Below are 18,922 nucleotides of genomic sequence, written 5' to 3' on the forward strand. Positions count from 1 at the left end.
CACCTGCCTCTGATTGAGAACCATATCAGGCCAAACATAGAACTAGACAAACTAGACATGTAACATAGAATGCCCACTCAGCTCACACCCTGACCAACCAAAACATAGAAACATACAAAGCAAACTATGGTCAGGGTGTGACACATGCTATCTTGAACATGCACATTTTATATGATTACATAAGACATTTCGCAACAGTATCCTGTCTCACTCATTTGAAGGTTGAATAAATACTATTACATTAGTTTGTAAAATGGCATTAACTATTTACTGTATTACAAAAGAGATAGCGTATCTAATGCTTAAATAGTTTAATCTGAGCCACTGGCTTAATCCTATTCTGTATTTCTGTTTGAGATGGAGACAGGAATCAAATTTACAGTATAATTTACTAATTTGTAGACAAACTAGAATTAAAGCCAGACTAAGTCAGTGGCACAGATAGAACGACCCAAGCAGAAGATACATCTCCTTCAAATGTTGATGTTGATATAGACATTCAATATCCAGTGTGTTTACAAATTAATGATTGAAATGTTGGATTCACGTCTCCATCGAAACCAAAACTAATCTATTTAGATCTCTGAAATAATCATTCTCAAGAGAGCATATTGGTAGTCATTGGCAAATTTCAAAGCAGGGCTTGATAAAAACTGGATGAGAGACAAAATGGATAGCTGTAGACAGAGCAACTCTCCAGTAGGAGGTGCTGCCCATCCTATCATTTGTTTTTAATATCGAATATAACATTGAAGATCTGACATGGTTTCAAAGGTACAAATCCAACGTAGACAAACCTTGTATAAAATAAAATCAGCAAAAAAAGTAATGTCCCCTTTTCAGGACCCTGTCTTTCAAAGATAATTTGTAAACATCCAATTAACTTCACAGATCTTAATTTTAAAGGGTTTAACCTCTTACATCTATGGGGGCGCTATTTCATTTTTGGATGAAAAACGTTCCCGTTTTAAACAAGATATTTTGTCACAAAAAGATGCTCGACTATGCATATAATTGATAGCATTCGAAAGAAAACACTCTGACGTGTCCAGAAATACCAAGATATTCTCTGTACGTGCCCTAGAACGTGAGCTTCAGGCAAGATGAGATGGCATCCAGGAAATGACAAGGATTTTTGAGGCTCTGTTTTCCATTGTCTCCTTATATGGCTGTGAATGCGAGAGGAATGAGCCTGCCCTTTCTGTCGTTTCCCCAAGGTGTCTGCAGCATTGTGACGTATTTGTAGGCAGATCATTGGAAGATTGACCATAAGAGACCACATTTACCAGGTGTCCGCCCGGTGTCCTGCGCTGAAATTGGTGCGCAAAAGTCACCTGCCAGTATTTTTCCATGGGATACAGAGAGGAAAGCAAGCTTCCACAAACTGCATATCAATGAAGAGATATGTGAAAAAACACCTTGAGGATTGATTCCAAACAACGTTTGCCATGTTTCGGTCGATATTATGTAGTTAATTCGGAAAAAGTTTTACGTTGTAGGTGACTGAATTTTCGGTTCGTTTCGGTAGCCAGACGCAATGTAGAAAACGAAACGATTTCTCCTACACACAGACGCTTTCAGGAAAAACTGCGCATTTGGTATGTAACTGAGAGTCTCCTCATTGAAAACATCAGAAGCTCTTCAAAGGTAAATTATTTTATTTATCTGGTTTTTGTGAAAATGTTGCGTGCTAAATGCTACTCAAAATGCTATGCTAGCTTTGCATACTCTTACACAAATTAGTCAATTTCTATGGTTCAAAAGCATATTTTGAAAATCTGAGATGACAGTGTTGTTAAGAAAAGGCTAAGCTTGAGAGCAGACGCATTATTTTCATTTTATTTGCGATTTTCAGAAATCGTTAACGTTGCGTTATGCTAATGAGCCTGAGGCTTTAGTCACAAACCCGGATCCGGGATGGGGAGTTTCAAGAAGTTAAACACTGTTTCCCATGTTTGTTCAATGAACCATAAACAATTAATGAACATGCACCTGTGGAACAGCTTACAGACGGTAGGCAATTAAGGCCACAGTTATGAAAACTTAGGCCACGAAAGAGGCCTTTCTACTGACTCTGAAAAACACCAAAAGAAAAATGCCCAGAGTCCCTGCTCATCTGCATGAACATGCCTTAGGCATGCTGCAAGGAGGCATGAGGACTACAGATGTGGCCAGGGTCCCTGCTCATCTGCGTGAACATGCCTTAGGCATGCTGCAAGGAGGCATGAGGACTGCAGATGTGGCCAGGGCAATAAATTGTAATGTCTGTACTGTGAGACACCTAAGACAGCGCTACAGGGAGACAGGACAGACAGCTGATTGTCCTCGCAGTGGCAGACCATGTGTAACAACTGCATAATATTGGTATATCCCAACATCACACCCTCGGCACAGGTACAGGATGGCAACAACAACTGCCCGAGTTACACCAGGAATGTACAATCCCTCCATCAGTGCTCAGACTGTCCGCAATAGGCTGAGAGGCACTGGACTGAGGGCTTGTAGGCCTGTTGTTAGGCAGGTCCTCATCAGACAACACCAGCAACAACGTCGCCTATGGGCACTAACCCACCGTCACTGGACCAGACAGGACTGGCCAAACGTGCTCTTCACTGACGAGTCGCAGTTTTGTCTCACCAGGGGTGATGGTCGGATTTGCGTTTATCGTTGAAGAAATGAGCGTTACACCGAAGCCTGTACTCCGGAGCGGGATCGATTTGGAGGTGGAGGGTCCGTCATGGTCTGTGGTGGTGTGTCACAGCATCATTGGACTGAGCTTGTTGTCATTGCAAGCAATCTCAGTGCTGTGCGTTACAGGGAAGACATCCTCCTCCCTCATGTGGTACCCTTCCTGCAGGCTCATCCTGACATGACCCTTCAGCATGACAATGCCACCAACCATACTGCTCGTTCTGTGTGTGATTTCTGCAAGGCAGGAATGTCAGTTTTCTGCCATGGCAAGTGAAGAGCCCGGATCTCAATCCCATTGACCACGTCTGGGAACTGTTTGATCGGAGGGTGAGGCCTAGGGCTATTCCCCCCCAGAAATGTCCAGGAACTTGCAGGTGCCTTGGTGGAAGAGTGGGGTAACATCTCACAGAAATAACTGGAAAATCTGGTGCAGTCCATGAGGAGGAGATGCACTGCAGTACTTAATGCAGCTGGTGGCCATACCAGATACTGACTGTTACTTTTGATTTTGACACCCCTTTGTCCAGGGACACATTTCCATTTCTGTTAGTCACATATCTATGGAACTTGTTCCGTTTATGTCTCAGTTGTTGAATTTTGCTATGTTCATACAAATATGAACACATCTTAACTTTGCTGAAAATAAACACAGTTGACAGTGGGAGGACGTTTCTTTTTTTGCTGAGTTTACGTTGAAAATTGGTTACCATGATGACAATCCTGTGGGTTTAAATTTCACCCTCAAAACAACAGTTTACTTTGATGACTTTTTTCAAATCCAATGTATTTTTGAAATAATTTGTAAATGTATTGTGACATGAAATCTATTTTGAAACAACGTTGATTCAAGCAGTTTGCGCCCAGTGGGTAGTAACTGTAATGAATTACATTTCGAAAGTAACCTACCCATCCGTGCTGACCAGGATGCTATTTTTGAGACTTAATTCAAAAAGGTTACTGTCGAGGGAAGTGGTGTCAAACCATAATATGAGTACTGGTGGGATAGATGTTTTTGTTGATGGCTGAACCTACATGTTGAGGGGTTAGGGGCTGTGAGACAGGCAACAGAGACACTTACTGACCCATGAAACGTTTTGTGACAGTGGAGGAACTAATTTGACTAATTGCTCAAACCTATCTAATTGGTTCATAGAATTTTGGTGGGAGGCATTTGGTGCTCAAAGAGAAATTCCTACAACACCCTAGTAGTTTTTGTGTCAAAGCAAAGACAGTGATCTACTAAGAGTCCAGTCATTAACAACGTTTTCTTTTAAAGACTCATTTTTAACAAGTTGAACAAATAGAAAAACAAACAGAAAAGCAAGGCAAAAATACGGATTTTCTTCAAAATATGGTGTTCAGAGAGTACAATTTAAGACTAAGATCGGCAATTCTTCACAGTGGCTTCACACTCCCGGGACTTTAGCTCCAAGTGTGAAAAAGGAGATAGAGACCAAAGACCTGAATGAATAGAGCAGATCCTCTTGATTACAAAAGCAGAAAGAAACCTCTCTAAAAATACCTCACGTCAGAATGGGCTGACATGTCACAAAGTGTACAGAAGTCACAGATAGAGACCATGGCTGCGTCTGAAATAGCACCCTATCCCCTTTAGAGTGCAATTCTTTTGAACATAGCCCATTAACAGTAGTGCACAATATAGGAAACAGGATGGTATTTAATAGATACCACATTAATAAGATGGCTGGAACCCAGCAGTCTCCCTCAAAGGTTCCAAATTAGAATCGTGGACTAGCTCTTAATGAGGGTTCCTGTGGTTGCAGACTGGGCTGACCCAGACAGTACTGAAACTTATGTAACTGTCAGGAACCAGATATACTGGACCAGCAGTGAAAATACAAAATGTCAATCAGGGAACTCACCAATGTAAAATCCTTGAATTCACTTAAAAAACCTTCCAGAGCCTGGTTCAACCCATTCACAGCCCTGGGTGGGACCAATAAAAATGAATGAAAAATATAAATGGATGCGACGAGTGCTATTCACTGCACTCTTACATTATATTTTTCGAAAATAGTAAATAGTCAAATGCGCTTTATTTGGAAAAATAGACCATGTGTGGCACTTTTAGGCATATTTGAAATTGTAAAACTATGGCATGATGTGTCATTTTATTTCCATGACAATTTCGCACTTCCCGCTAGGGGCAATGCAGGTGCTATATTACCATCTAGTAGGCTTGCGATGAGCTAGGGGTGAGCTAGGGGGTTAAAGGATGGCCTTAAACTGCAAGCTGCGACTCTTAATTGAACTTGCGGTCTTCAAACGGCCAGCCATGCCATATCTATGTTGCTGCAGCTATGGCCAGATATGGCGTTTTCTTTAGAGATTGTGTTGCAGAACAGACCAATTTGACGTCCAAAGGATTTCCTTCTGGTGTTACCCCTTACCATTTTGTTTACAAAACATCCTCCTAGCTATAGGGGGTTGTTGTAGCTGTTCAGGACAGGAAGATATTAACAATCCTAATGCTTTTTAAATGGTGTTTTGCTTATCGGACATCCATGAGGTGAATGCAATCAGGGAGCTATAGTGCTATTTATTTTTGGATTTCCTCTGATTTTGTGAGGTTGCTCAAACTAAATGATATACAGTATTCATATTGTATGTACAGTATATTATTATTCTTTCTGTGTCCTCATGGACCCACTGTAAATGTAATCAGAAGTTAACTGTATGAGCAAAGATAAATCTGCATTAATCATAAATAGCTTTGTAAAATATAATCATGTCTGTTTGATACTGTTTATATACAGCCATAAACATTCACTAATCCTTATCTTTAAAGTACTTTCCGACTCAATTTTACAAAAAATACCAACCATTTTTGGACTTAACAAATAACATAAGGGAAGATTCCTTTCATCCAGATTGATTTCCTTAAAAAGTCATTCTGTTGGTTTGGTGCCATGCCAAATAAAAGGTTTGACCAGGCTGCATTTATAAACACACCCTACTACAATCTGGCTCAAGACAGGAGGTGTTTACACAGCAGAACTTTCTAGAGATTTATACCTACAGGCGTGTGTGGCTCCTCCAGACTGGAAGTCTTACAACAGACACAGCTGGGGGATTTATATTGGGGCCCCAGACCTGTGCAATTGTCATGTGTGGCCCTTGGCTCTTTGTCTCTTAATCACTACAGTGGGGAGTGAGGATCCCATGTGTCTGAAAGGCTTGGTCGGGGGTCCTTGATGCCATGACGACTGCTCCAACAATATAGACTTCTCCCTCTCAGCTTGGCGAAACCCTATCATGTTTAAGCATATACTCGCAGATGAGATCACCCAAGTAGACCTGGGTTCAAATGGTATTTGTTTTAATCCAAATATGTTAATGTTTTGATGGAGTCTGCCTGGAGTGCCAGGTGGGCGGGCTTTGACGTTTTGGACTATTCTATTAGTTTGATTGTGCCAGGCAAGCTCAACCAAGCCCAGACAAAATTTTGTAATTAAAACACATAATATTTCAACCCAGGTCTGACTTGGCACCGAAGAGGCCTCAATACCTAACCATCCACAATGGGAGAGAGTGTAGAAGCAGAGGCTGACTTGGTCACGTCAATTGTTGGCTCTTGTGGAGACATTTGTGATGGATTGTAAAGGAGGTAAATTGAGGATGTGAAGTTGCTGACGAAAAATCCTGCAGAATAATGTTTAGAGCTGTGAAAGCTGTTTCAAAATGTAGATAAATTGACGCTGTAAAAGCTGAATGTGATAGGTCATACTGACGATACACTGTGTTTCAACCCCTCACAATACTGGTGGCAGCTGAGTCACAACATATATACATTAGTTAACCAAAGAGGCAGGCGAGTTAGTTTCCAAAATATCTGATATGCTGTTTAATACAAGGCAATGTTTCAATGATGCCCAACATTCTTTTGGAGTTCATCTCACAATATAACTTTACGTTTATCATACCTTTATGATCCTGGTATCACTCTTACAGAAACAACTACACTATTTAAAATAATAAAAGGCTAATGATAAAGGTTTGGACTTGCTATAATTAACTGTTTGTTTTATCCTGCCTTCGCATAATGTCTTAGTATGAAATAAGTGCAAAATAGGTATTGTCTTATTGGTCTGCTCATCTCCATATTAATCTATGGTAGATCATCTCCATATTAAGTTTTAGTTCTAAGTTTTGGTTCTAACTAGAGTTATGGTCCATCTCAGCTCTCCTTTGTTATGCATGCAGAGGGAACAGCCCCCTATCCACATCGATGGAACAGTAGTGGAGAGGGTAGTAAGTTTTAAGTTCCTCAGCGTACACATCACAGACAAACTGAATTGGTCCACCCACACAGACAGCATCGTGAAGAAGGCGCAGCAGCGCCTCTTCAACCCCAGGAGGCTGAAGTAATTTGGCTTGTCACCAAAAGCACTTCTACAGATGCACAATCGAGAGCATCCTGTCGGGCTGTATCACCGCCTGGTACGGCAACTGCTCCACCCACAACCGTAAGGCTCTCCAGAGGGTAGTGAGGTCTGCACAACGTATCACCGGGGGCAAACTACCTGCCCTCCAGGACACCTACACCACCCGATGTCACAGGAAGGCCATAAAGATCATCAAGGACAACAACCACCCGAGCCACTGCCTGTTCACCATGCTATCATCCAGAAGGCAAGGTCAGTACAGGTGCATCAAAGCTGGGACCGAGAGACTGAAAAGCAGCTTCTATCTCAAGGCCATCAGACTGTTAAACAGCCACCACTAACATTGAGTGGCTGCTGCCAACACACTGACTCAAATCCAGCCACTTTAATAATGGGAATTGATGGGAAATGATGTAAAATATATCACTAGCCACTTTAAACAATGCTACCTAATATAATGTTTACATACCCTACATTATTCATCTCATATTTATACATATATACTGTACTCTATATCATCTACTGCATCTTTATGTAATACATGTATCACTAGCCACTTTAACTATGCCACTTTGTTTACATACTCATCTCATATGTATATACTGTACTCAATACCATCTACTGTATCTTGCCTATGCCGCTCTGTACCATCACTCATTCATATATCTTTATGTACATATTCTTTATCCCCTTACACTTGTGTCTATAAGGTAGTAGTTTTGGAATTGTTAGTTAGATTACTTGTTGGTTATTACTGCATTGTCGGAACTAGAAGCACAAGCATTTCGCTACACTCGCATTAACATCTGCTAACCATGTGTATGTGACAAATAAAATTTGATTTGATTTGATTGGATTTTGAAGTGTGTGAGGTTCTCCATGCAGGATGGAGTGCTGGGTAGTGTTACTGTTACCACCTCTGGCATGTCCCTCTGTCAGGTCCCACATGTGAAAACGTGTTTTTGGCGTTTCATATTATCACGTTGAAATTTTGCATCCCCATGTTGTCACTTGGTTTTTCCGTATGGGGTGATTGTTTGTTTGCCTACCATGGAATAGAGAGCGCCATGCTCCAACCTAATTCTCCTTAATTTAACAAAGCACCACTTAGGGTTATTTATAGTGATCATTCTGACTGGAGTGAGGCAGAGGTGGTGTCTTGGCATTTGACAATGTTAGAAGCAGAGAGAAATTTGAAGAGTTTATTTCCAAAACGCTATATATGCATTTTCAAAAATGTTGGTAAATAAGCTTTTATTGTTTAAGTAACTTCTGAATGAGATGGATGTGCTTTTTCATGGCACATGGGGTTGTTCAATGACAGACATGTACAGTATTTGTTTAAAGTCTACCATGTTTTTTTTTTAGCAAAAGCTATATACCTGCCTCACTCTTAGATAAACAAGTAGTACTGTCATGTCTTGTTATGTCTGTTCCTGTCCTTTCTCTTCATTCTCTCTCTCTGCTGGTCTTTTTAGGTTACCTTTTCTGTCTCTCATCCCTCAGCTGTTCTACATTTCCCCTAACTAGCTCATTCTCTCTTCCCCCTCTGATTAGGTCTCTATTTCTTTCTCTGTTCCTGCTACTTTCAGTGTCTGATTCTTGTTTGTGTTTTTTGATGCCAGAAGCAAGCTGTCGTCTCGTTTGCTTCCACCTTGTCCTGTCCTGTCGGAGTCTGCATGGCAGGTGCAACCTGCATTATACTACGTTCTTTTGTTCCATTGACTACGTTGGAAGAGGATTTATGCCATTCCTGTTTTTTATTAAAGAACTCTGTTTTCTGTTAAAACCGCGTTTGGGTCTTCACTCAAGTTCTTAACAGAAGAATCAGACCAAGAATGGACCCAGCGGCTCCGGACCCTTTTCACTCCGCCGTCGAGATCCAGGGAGCGATGCTAGGCAGACACGAGGAGGAATTGTCTGCTGCTCAACATGCCGTTGAGACCCTGGCCGTCCAAGTCTCCGACCTCACAAGACGGGTTCACCAACTCCACCTCGATCCACCGCCCACTTCCAGGGTTTCCGAGTCTCCGGAGCCCAGGATCAACAACCCGCCGTGTTACTCTGGGGAGCCCACTGAGTGCCGCTCATTCCTCACTCAGTGTGATGTGGTGTTCTCTCTCCAGCCCAACACTTACTCCAGGAGCGCAGCCCGCATCGCCTACGTCATTTCTCTCCTTACCGGACGGGCGCGTGAGTGGGGCACGGCAGTCTGGGAGGCGAGGGCTGAGTGTATTAACCAGTATCAGGACTTTAAGGAGGAGATGATACGGGTTTTTGACCGTTCTGTTTTTGGCGAGGAGGCTTCCAGGGCCCTGTCTTCCCTATGTCAGGGGAATAGATCCATAACGGATTATTCTATTGAGTTTCGCACTCTCGCTGCCTCTAGTGACTGGAACGAGCCGGCTTTGCTCGCTCGTTTTCTGGAGGGTCTCCACGTCGAGGTTAAGGATGAGATCCTCTCCCGGGAGGTTCCTTCCAGTCTGGACTCCTTAATAGCTCTCGCTATTCGCATAGAGCGACGGTTTGATCTTCGTCGCCGAGCTCGTGGAAAGGAGCTCACGTTCTCCGTTGCTCCCCTCTCCACATCACTGCCGCCACCTGCCGCATCACTGCCACCCTCCCCCGCCGGCTCGGATGCTGAGCCTATGCAGCTGGGGGTATTCGCATCTCGGCCAAGGAGAGGGAACGGAGAATCACCAATCGCCTCTGTCTCTACTGCGGCTCCGCTGGTCATTTTGTCACCTCATGTCCAGTAAAAGCCAGAGCTCATCAGTAAGAGGAGGGCTACTGGTGAGCGCAACTACTCAGGCCTCTCCTTCTGGATCACGCACTACCTTTCCGGTCCATCTCCGCTGGCCCGGTTCATCTGCTTCCTGCAGTGCCTTGATAGACTCTGGGGCGGAGGGCTGTTTTATGGACGAGACCTGGGCTCGGGAACATGACATTCCTCTCAGACAGTTAGGGGAGCCCAGGGCCTTGTTCGCTTTAGATGGTAGTTCTCTCCCCAAGATTCAGCGTGAGAGGACGCTGCCTTTAACCCTCACTGTCTCTGGTAATCATAGCGAAACCATTTCTTTTTTAATTTTTCGTTCACCTTTTACACCTGTTGTTTTGGGTCATCCCTGGCTAGTGCGCCATAACCCTTCTATTAATTGGTCTAGTAATACTATCCTATCCTGGAATGTTTCTTGTCATGTAACCTGTTTAATGTCTGCTATCCCTCCTGTTTCCTCTGTCTCTTCTTCACAGGAGGAGCCTGGCGATTTGACAGGGGTGCCGGAGGAGTATCACGATCTGCGCACGGTGTTCAGTCGTTCCAAGGCCACTTCTCTCCCTCCACACCGGTCGTATGACTGTAGTATTGATCTCCTTCCGGGAACTACTCCCCCGGGGTAGATTATACTCTCTGTCGGCTCCCGAACGTAAGGCTCTCGAGGATTATTTGTCGGTTTCGCTCGACGCCGGTACCATAGTCTCCTCCTCCTCCCCCCCGCCGGCGCGGGGTTCTTTTTTGTTCAGAAAAAGGACGGGTCCCTGCGCCCATGCGTGGATTATCGAGGGCTGAATGACATAACAGTTAAGAATCGTTATCCGCTTCCTCTTATGTCTTCAGCCTTCGAGATCCTGCAGGGAGCCAGGTTTTTCACCAAATTGGACCTTCGTAACGCCTACCATCTCGTGCGCATCAGGGAGGGGGACGAGTGGAAGACGGCGTTTAACACTCCGTTAGGGCACTTTGAATACCGGGTTCTTCCTTTCGGCCTCGTTAACGCTCCAGCTGTCTTTCAGGCACTAGTTAACGACGTCCTGAGAGACATGCTGAACATTTTTGTTTTCGTTTACATGGACGATATCCTGATTTTTTCACCGTCTCTCTCGATTCATGTTCAGCACGTGCGACGCGTCCTCCAGCGCCTTTTGGAGAACTGTCTTTATGTGAAGGCTGAGAAGTGCACTTTTCATGCCGCCTCTGTCCCTTTTCTCGGTTCCGTTATTTCCGCTGAGGGCATTAAGATGGATCCCGCTAAGGTCCAGGCTGTCATTGATTGGCCCGTTCCTAAGTCACGCGTCGAGCTGCAGCGCTTTCTGGGCTTCGCTAATTTCTACCGTCGTTTCATCCGTAATTTCGGTCAGGTGGCAGCTCCTCTCACAGCCCTTACTTCTGTTAAGACGTGCTTTAAGTGGTCCGTTTCCGCCCAGGGAGCTTTTGATCTTCTTAAGAATCGTTTTACATCCGCACCTATTCTTGTTACACCTGACATCTCTAGACAGTTTGTTGTTGAGGTTGACGCGTCAGAGGTGGGCGTGGGAGCCATTCTTTCTCAGCGCTCTCTCTGACGGCAAGGTCCATCCTTGCGCGTTTTTTTCTCATCGCTTATCGCCGTCAGAACGTAACTATGATGTTGGTAATCGCGAACTGCTCGCCATCCGCTTAGCCCTAGGCGATTGGCGACAGTGGTTGGAGGGGGCGACCGTTCCTTTTGTCGTTTGGACTGACCATAGGAACCTTGAGTACATCCGTTCAGCCAAACGACTTAATGCGCGTCAGGCTCGTTGGGCTCTGTTTTTCGCTCGTTTCGAGTTTGTTATTTCTTATCGTCCGGGCTCAAAAAACACCAAGCCTGATGCTTTATCTCGTCTCTTCAGTTCTTCTGAGGTCTCCACCGACCCCGATGGGATTCTCCCTGAGGGGCGTGTTGTCGGGTTGACTGTCTGGGGAATTGAGAGGCAGGTAAAGCAAGCACTCGCTCACACTCCGTCGCCGCGAGCTTGCCCTAGGAACCTTCTGTTCGTTCCCGTTCCTACTCGTCCGGCCGTTCTTCAGTGGGCCCACTCTGCCAAGTTAGCCGGCCACCCCGGCGTTCGGGGTACGCTCGCTTCCATTCGCCAGCGTTTCTGGTGGCCCACTCGGGAACGTGACGCGCGTCGATTTGTCGCCGCTTGTTCGGTCTGCGCGCAGACTAAATCTGGGAACTCTCCTCCTGCCGGCCGTCTCAGACCGCTTCCCATTCCCTCTCGACCGTGGTCTCACATCGCTTTAGATTTTATCACCGGACTGCCTTCATCAGCGGGGAGGACAGTTATTCTTACGGTTGTCGATAGATTCTCTAAGGCGGCTCATTTCATTCCTCTCGATAAGCTCCCTTCTGCTAAGGAGACGGCTCAGATCATTATCGAGAATGTTTTCCGAATTCATGGCCTTCCGTCTGACGTCGTTTCCGACAGAGGCCCGCAGTTCACGTCTCAATTTTGGAGGGAGTTTTGCCGTTTGATTGGGGCTTCCGTCAGTCTCTCGTCCGGCTTTCATCCCCAGTCTAACGGTCAAGCCGAACGGGCCAATCAGACTGTTGGTCGCATTTACGCAGTCTTTCTTTTCGTAACCCTGCGTCTTGGTCAGAACAGCTCCCCTGGGCAGAGTACGCCCACAACTCGCTTCCCTCGTCTGCTACCGGTCTATCCCCTTTTCAGTGTAGCCTCGGGTACCAGCCTCCGCTGTTCTCATCTCAGCTCGCCGAGTCCTGCGTCCCTCCGCTCAGGCTTTTGTCCAGCGTTGCGAGCGCACCTGGAAGGGGGTCAGGTCGGCACTTTGCCGTAATAGGGCGCAGACTGTGAGGGCCATTAATAAGCGTAGGACCAAGAGTCCTAGATATTGTTGCGGTCAGAGAGTATGGCTCTCCACTCAGAACCTTCCCCTTAAGACAGCTTCTCGCAAGTTGGCCCCGCGGTTCATTGATCCGTTCCGTATTTCCCAGGTCATTAATCCTGTCGCAGTGCGACTTCTTCTCCCGCGCTATCTTCGTCGCGTTCACCCGGTCTTCCATGTCTCCTGTGTTAAGCCCGTTTCGTCCCTCCCCCCCATCCTTGTCGAGGGCGCATCCATCTACAGGGTTCGTAAGATTTTGGACATGCGCCCTCGGGGCCGTGGTCATCAGTACCTAGTGGATTGGGAGGGGTACGGTCCTGAGGAGAGGAGTTGGGTTCCACCTCGGGACGTGCTGGACCGTTCGCTGATCGATGATTTCCTCCGTTGCCGCCAGGTTTCCTCCTCGAGTGCGCCAGGAGGCGCTCGGTGAGTGGGGGGGGGGGTACTGTCATGTCTTGTTATGTCTGTTCCTGTCCTTTCTCTTCATTCTCTCTCTCTGCTGGTCTTTTTAGGTTACCTTCTCTGTCTCTCATCCCTCAGCTGTTCTACATTTTCCCTAACTAGCTCATTCTCTCTTCCCCCTCTGATTAGGTCTCTATTTCTTTCTCTGTTCCTGCTACTTTCAGTGTCTGATTCTTGTTTGTGTTTTTTGATGCCAGAAGCAAGCTGTCGTCTCGTTTGCTTCCACCTTGTCCTGTCCTGTCGGAGTCTGCATGGCAGGTGCAACCTGCATTATACTACGTTCTTTTGTTCCATTGACTACGTTGGAAGAGGATTTATGCCATTCCTGTTTTTTATTAAAGAACTCTGTTTTCTGTTAAAACCGCGTTTGGGTCTTCACTCAAGTTCTTAACAAGTACTGCTAGGTTTTACACATCCAAATGTAACTACATTTTTTATAAATAACTGTATAAATGGTACATTTGTGACATCTATGTTGATTTTATTTTTTTAATAATACAGTAATATGAGAACTGTATGTAAAAGATTGTTTTGTACACTGCTGCTACTTGCTGTTTATTATCTATGCATAGTCACTTCACTCCTACCTACATGTACAAATGACCTCTAACCTCTACCCCCGCACACTGAATTGGTACCAGTAACCCCTGTAAATAGCCTCGTTATTGTTATGTTATTGTGTTATTGTTATTGTGTTTTATTATTTTTTACTTTATTTGGTAAATATTTTCTTATCTCTTGTTGATCTGCACTGTTGGTTAAGGGCTTGTAAGGAAGCATTTCACGGTAAGGTCTACACTAGTTGTATTTGGCGAATGTGACAAACAAAGTTAAATTTGATTTACATTTGACATTTTAGTCATTTAACAGATGCTCTTATCCAGAGTGACTTCCAGTTAGTGGATCTTAAAAATAGCTAGGTGAGACAATCACAGTCAAATATGCAGGATACGAACATTCCATACCAGATAAACAATGGATATATAGCATTTTGCACATATACACTACCATTCAAACGTTTGGGGTCACTTAGAAATGTATTGTTTTTGAAAGAAAAGCACATTTTCTGTCCATTAAAATAACATCAAATTGATCAGAAATACAGTGTAGACATTGTTAATGTTGTAAATGACTTTAGTAGCTGGAAACGGCTGGTTTTTCATGGAATATCTAAATAGGCGTACAGAGGCCCATTATTAACAACCATCACTCCTGTTGTTGGATTACCACTTGATTTTAAGATTGTTAAATGTCAGAATAATAGTAGAGAGCATGATTTATTTCAGCTGTTATTTCTTTCATCACATTCCCAGTGGGTCAGAAGTTTACATACACTCAATTAGTATTTGGTAGCATTGCCTTTAAATTGTTTAACTTGGGTCAAACGTTTCAGGTAGCATTCCACAAGCTTCCCACAATAAGTTGGGTGAATTTTGGCCCATTCCTCCTGACAGAGATATATGAATGAGTGATGGTACAGAACGGCATAGGCAAGATGCAGTAGATGGTATCGAGTACAGTATATACATATGAGATGAGTAATGTAGGGTATGTAAACCATTATTTTTAGTGGCATTGCTTAAAGTGGCTAGTGATCATTTTTATCATGTATGGCAGCAGCCACTCAATGTTAGTGGTGGCTGTTTAACAGTCTGATGGCCTTGAGATGGGCCTGCAGCCCTGAGAGGATTAACACGTTTAAATGTTTTACTCACGGCTGCAGTGAAGGAGAGTCCACAGGTTTTGGTAGCGGGCTGTGTCAGTGGCACTGTATTGTCCTCAAATTGAGAAACAAAGTTGTTTAGTATGTCTGGGAGCAAGACATCCTGGTCCGCGACGGGACTGGTTTTCTTTTTGTAATCGGTGATTGACTGTAGACCCTGCCACATACCTCTTGTGTCTAAGCCGTAGAATTGCGACTCTACTTTGTTTCTATACTGACGCTTAGCTTGTTTGATTGCCTTGCGGAAGGAATAGCTACACTTTGTATTCGGTCAACTTTCCGGTCACCTTGCCCAGGTTAAAAGCACTGGTTCGCGCTTTCAGTTTCACTTGAATGCTGCCATCAATCCACAGTTTCTGGTTTGGGAATGTTGTAATAGTTGCTGTAGGTACGACATCGGCGATGCACTTGCTAATGAACTCGCTCACTGAATCAGCGTATTCGTCAATGTTGTTGTTTGACGCAATACGGAACATATCCCAATCCACGTGATTGAAGCAATCTTGAAGCGTGGAATCAGATTGTTCGGACCAGCGTTGAACAGACCTGAGCGCGGGAGCTTCCTGTTTTAGTTTCTGTCTATAGGCTGGAAGCAACAAAATGGAGTCGTGGTCAGCTTTTCCGAAAGGAGGGCGGGGGAGGGCCTTATATGCTTCGTGGAAGTTAGAATAACAATGATCCAGGGTTTTACCATCCCCTGGTAGCACAATCAATATGCTGATAGAATTTAGGGAGTCTTGTTTTCAGATGAGCCTTGTTAAAATCCACAGCTACAATGAATGCAGCCTCAGGATATGGTTTCCAGTTTACATAGAGTCAAATTTGTTCAGGGCCAAGTTTGTTCAGGGCCATCGATGTGTTTGCTTGGGGGGGAATATACGCGGCTGTGATTATAATCAAAGAGAATTCTCTTGGTAGTTAATGCGGTCGACATTTGATTTTGAGGAATTCTAATTCTAAGAAGGACTTGAGTTCCTGTATGTTGTTATGATCACACCACGTCTCGTTAATCATAAGGCATACCTCCCGCCCCTCTTCTTACCAGAAAGATTTTTGTTTCTGTCGGCGCGATGCGTGAAGAAACCAGCTGGCTGTACCGACTCCGATAGCGTGTCTCGAGTGGAGCCATGTTTCCGAGAAGCCAAGTACGTTACAGTCTCTTATGTCTCTCTGGAATGCAACCATTGCTTGGATTTCATCAACCTTGTTGTCAAGAGACTGGTCATTGGCGAGTAGTATACTCGGGAGTGGTGTGCGAGGTGCCCGTCTCCGGAGCCTGACCAGAAGATCGCTTTGTCTGCCCCTTTTACGGCGTCGTTGTATTGGTTTGCCGGCTGGGATCCGATCCATTGTCCCGGGTGGTGGGCAAAACACAGGATCCCGCTTACCTGGGGTACCAATGTAAGAAATAACACGTAAAAAACAAAATACTGCATAGTTTCCTAGAAACGCGAAGCGAGGCATCCATCTCTGTTGGCGCCGGAAGTATGCTTGAGGTCATTGTCCATTTGGAAGACCCATTTGCGACCAAGCTTTAATTTCCTGACTGATGTCTTGAGATGTTGTTTCAATACGTCCATATAATTTTCCTATGTTGCCACCATCGTGCTTCACGGTTGGGATGGTGTTCTTCGGGCTTGCAAGCACCCCCCTTTCCTCAAAACATAAGGTCATTGTCACGCCTTGGTCATTGTATTTTGTGTTTTAGTTTTAGATTTGGTCAGGCCAGGGTGTGACATGGGTTTATATATTGTATTTTCGTATTGGGGTTTGTAGTATTTGGGATTGCGGCTGAGTAGGGGTGTTGTTTAGGTTTGGCTGCCTGAGGCGGTTCTCAATCAGAGTCAGGTGATTCTCGTTGTCTCTGATTGGGAACCGTATTTAGGTAGCCTGGGTTTCACTTTGTATTTCGTGGGTGATTGTTCCTGTCTCTGTGTTAGTGTTCACCAGACAGGCTGTATAGGTTTTTCACGTTCCGTTTGTTGTTTTTTGTATTTATAAGTTATTTCGTGTATCGTCATTGGTTCCATTAAAAACATGAGTAACCAACACGCTGCATTTCGGTCCGACTCTCTTTCGACAAACGAAGAACGCCGTTACAGAATCACCCACCACACACGGACCGAGCAGTGTGTTAACAGGCAGCTGGAGCAGCGAAGGGAGGACGTTATGGACAGCAGAGGATTGGAGTATACGATGTGGGAAGAAATAGACAGGTGGGCGGCCAACCCAGAGAGAGTGCCGGAGCCCGCCTGGGATTCGCTGGAGCAGTGCGAAGAGGGCTATAGGAGAATGGAGTCGAAAAGAGTGACACGGCGGCGCAGAGCGAAACCAGAAAATCAGCCCCAAAAATGTATTGGGGGGGGGGGGGGGGGGCTCAGAGGGAGAGTGGCTGAGTCAGGAGACAGACCTGAGCCAACTCTCCCTGTTTATCGTGAGGAGCCAAGGAGGAGACCAGAACCGGTGTTGGAGGTGAGCGAAGCAGAGACTGTGAAGGAGTTAATGGGGAAATTGGAGGAGAGAGTAATGAGGGAGTTGCTAGTTTGGTGCTTTAGGTATAAGATTCCGACGGAGCGTGTCGGGGATTTAATGGCACCTGGGTCAGCGCTCCATACTAGTCCTGAGGTGCGTGTTAGTCGGCTGGTGAAAAATGTGCCAGCCTCACGCACTAGGCCTCGTGTGTACCTACCTAGCCTTGCACGTCCTGTGCCAGTCCTGCTCTCAGGCTCTCCTGTGCCACCTTCACACACCAGTCCTCCGATGGTACCTCCCCGCACCAGGCTTACTGTGCGTGTCCTCGATCCAGTACCACCAGTTCCAGTACCACGCACCAGGCCTTCAGTGCGCCTCGCCTGTTCAGCGCAGCCAGCGCTTTCTCCCTCTCCTGCGCTGTCGGAGTCTCCCGCCTGTTCAGCGTTTCTAGAGCCTTCCTCCTCTACAGCGCTGCCGGAGCCTCCTGCCTGTTTGGAGCAGCCTGAGCTGCCAGTCTGCATGGAGCAGCTAGAGCTGCCAGTCTGCATGGAGCAGCTAGAGCTGCCAGTCTGCATGGAGCAGCTAGAGCTGCCAGTCTGCATGGAGCAGCCAGAGCTGCCAGTCTGCATGGAGTTGCCAGTCTGCATGGAGTTGCCAGTCTGCATGGAGTTGCCAGTCTGCAAGGAGTTGCCAGTCTGCAAGGAGCTGCCAGTCTGCAAGGAGCTGCCAGTCTGCAAGGATCTGCCAGTCGGCAAGGAGCTGCCAAAGCTGTTAGTCTGCAAGAAGCCGCCAGAGCCGTCAGTCAGCATGAAGCAGCGAGAGCCGTCAGTCTGCCAGACTCTTACCGGTCCGCCAGTCAGCCAGACTCTTCCAGATCTGCCAGTCAGCCAGACTCTTCTAGATCTGCCAGTCAGCCAGACTCTTCCAGATCTGCTATTCAGCCAGACTCTTCCAGATCTGCCAGTCAGCCAGACTCTTCCAGATCTGCCAGTCAGCCAGACTCTTTCAGATCTGCCAGTCAGCCAGACTCTTCCAGATCTGCCAGTCAGGCAGACTCTTCCAGATCTGCCAGTCAGCCAGACTCTTCCAGATCTGCCAGTCAGCCAGACTCTTCCAGATCTGCCAGTCAGCCAGACTCTTCCAGATCTGCCAGTCAGCCAGACTCTTCCAGATCTGCCAGTCAGGCAGACTCTTCCAGATCTGCCAGTCGGACAGACTCTTCCAGATCTGCCAGTCGGACAGACTCTTCCAGATCTGCAAGTCAGCCAGACTCTTCCAGATCTGCCAGTCAGCCAGACTCTTCCAGATCTGCCAGTCAACCAGACTCTTCCAGATCTGCCAGTCAACCAGACTCTTCCAGATCCGCTAGTCAACTAGACTCTTCCAGATCCGCCAGTCAGCCAGGATCTGCCGGATTCAACTGCCTGGCTGGGCTTCATCTCAGTACTGGGCTTCCTCTCAGTACTGGGCTTCCTCTTTGTGCTGAGCTGCCCCTCAGTCCCGAGCTGCCCCTCAGTCCCG

Source organism: Oncorhynchus masou, chromosome 3, assembly GCF_036934945.1.
Source record: "Oncorhynchus masou masou isolate Uvic2021 chromosome 3, UVic_Omas_1.1, whole genome shotgun sequence".
NCBI lineage: Eukaryota > Metazoa > Chordata > Actinopteri > Salmoniformes > Salmonidae > Oncorhynchus > Oncorhynchus masou.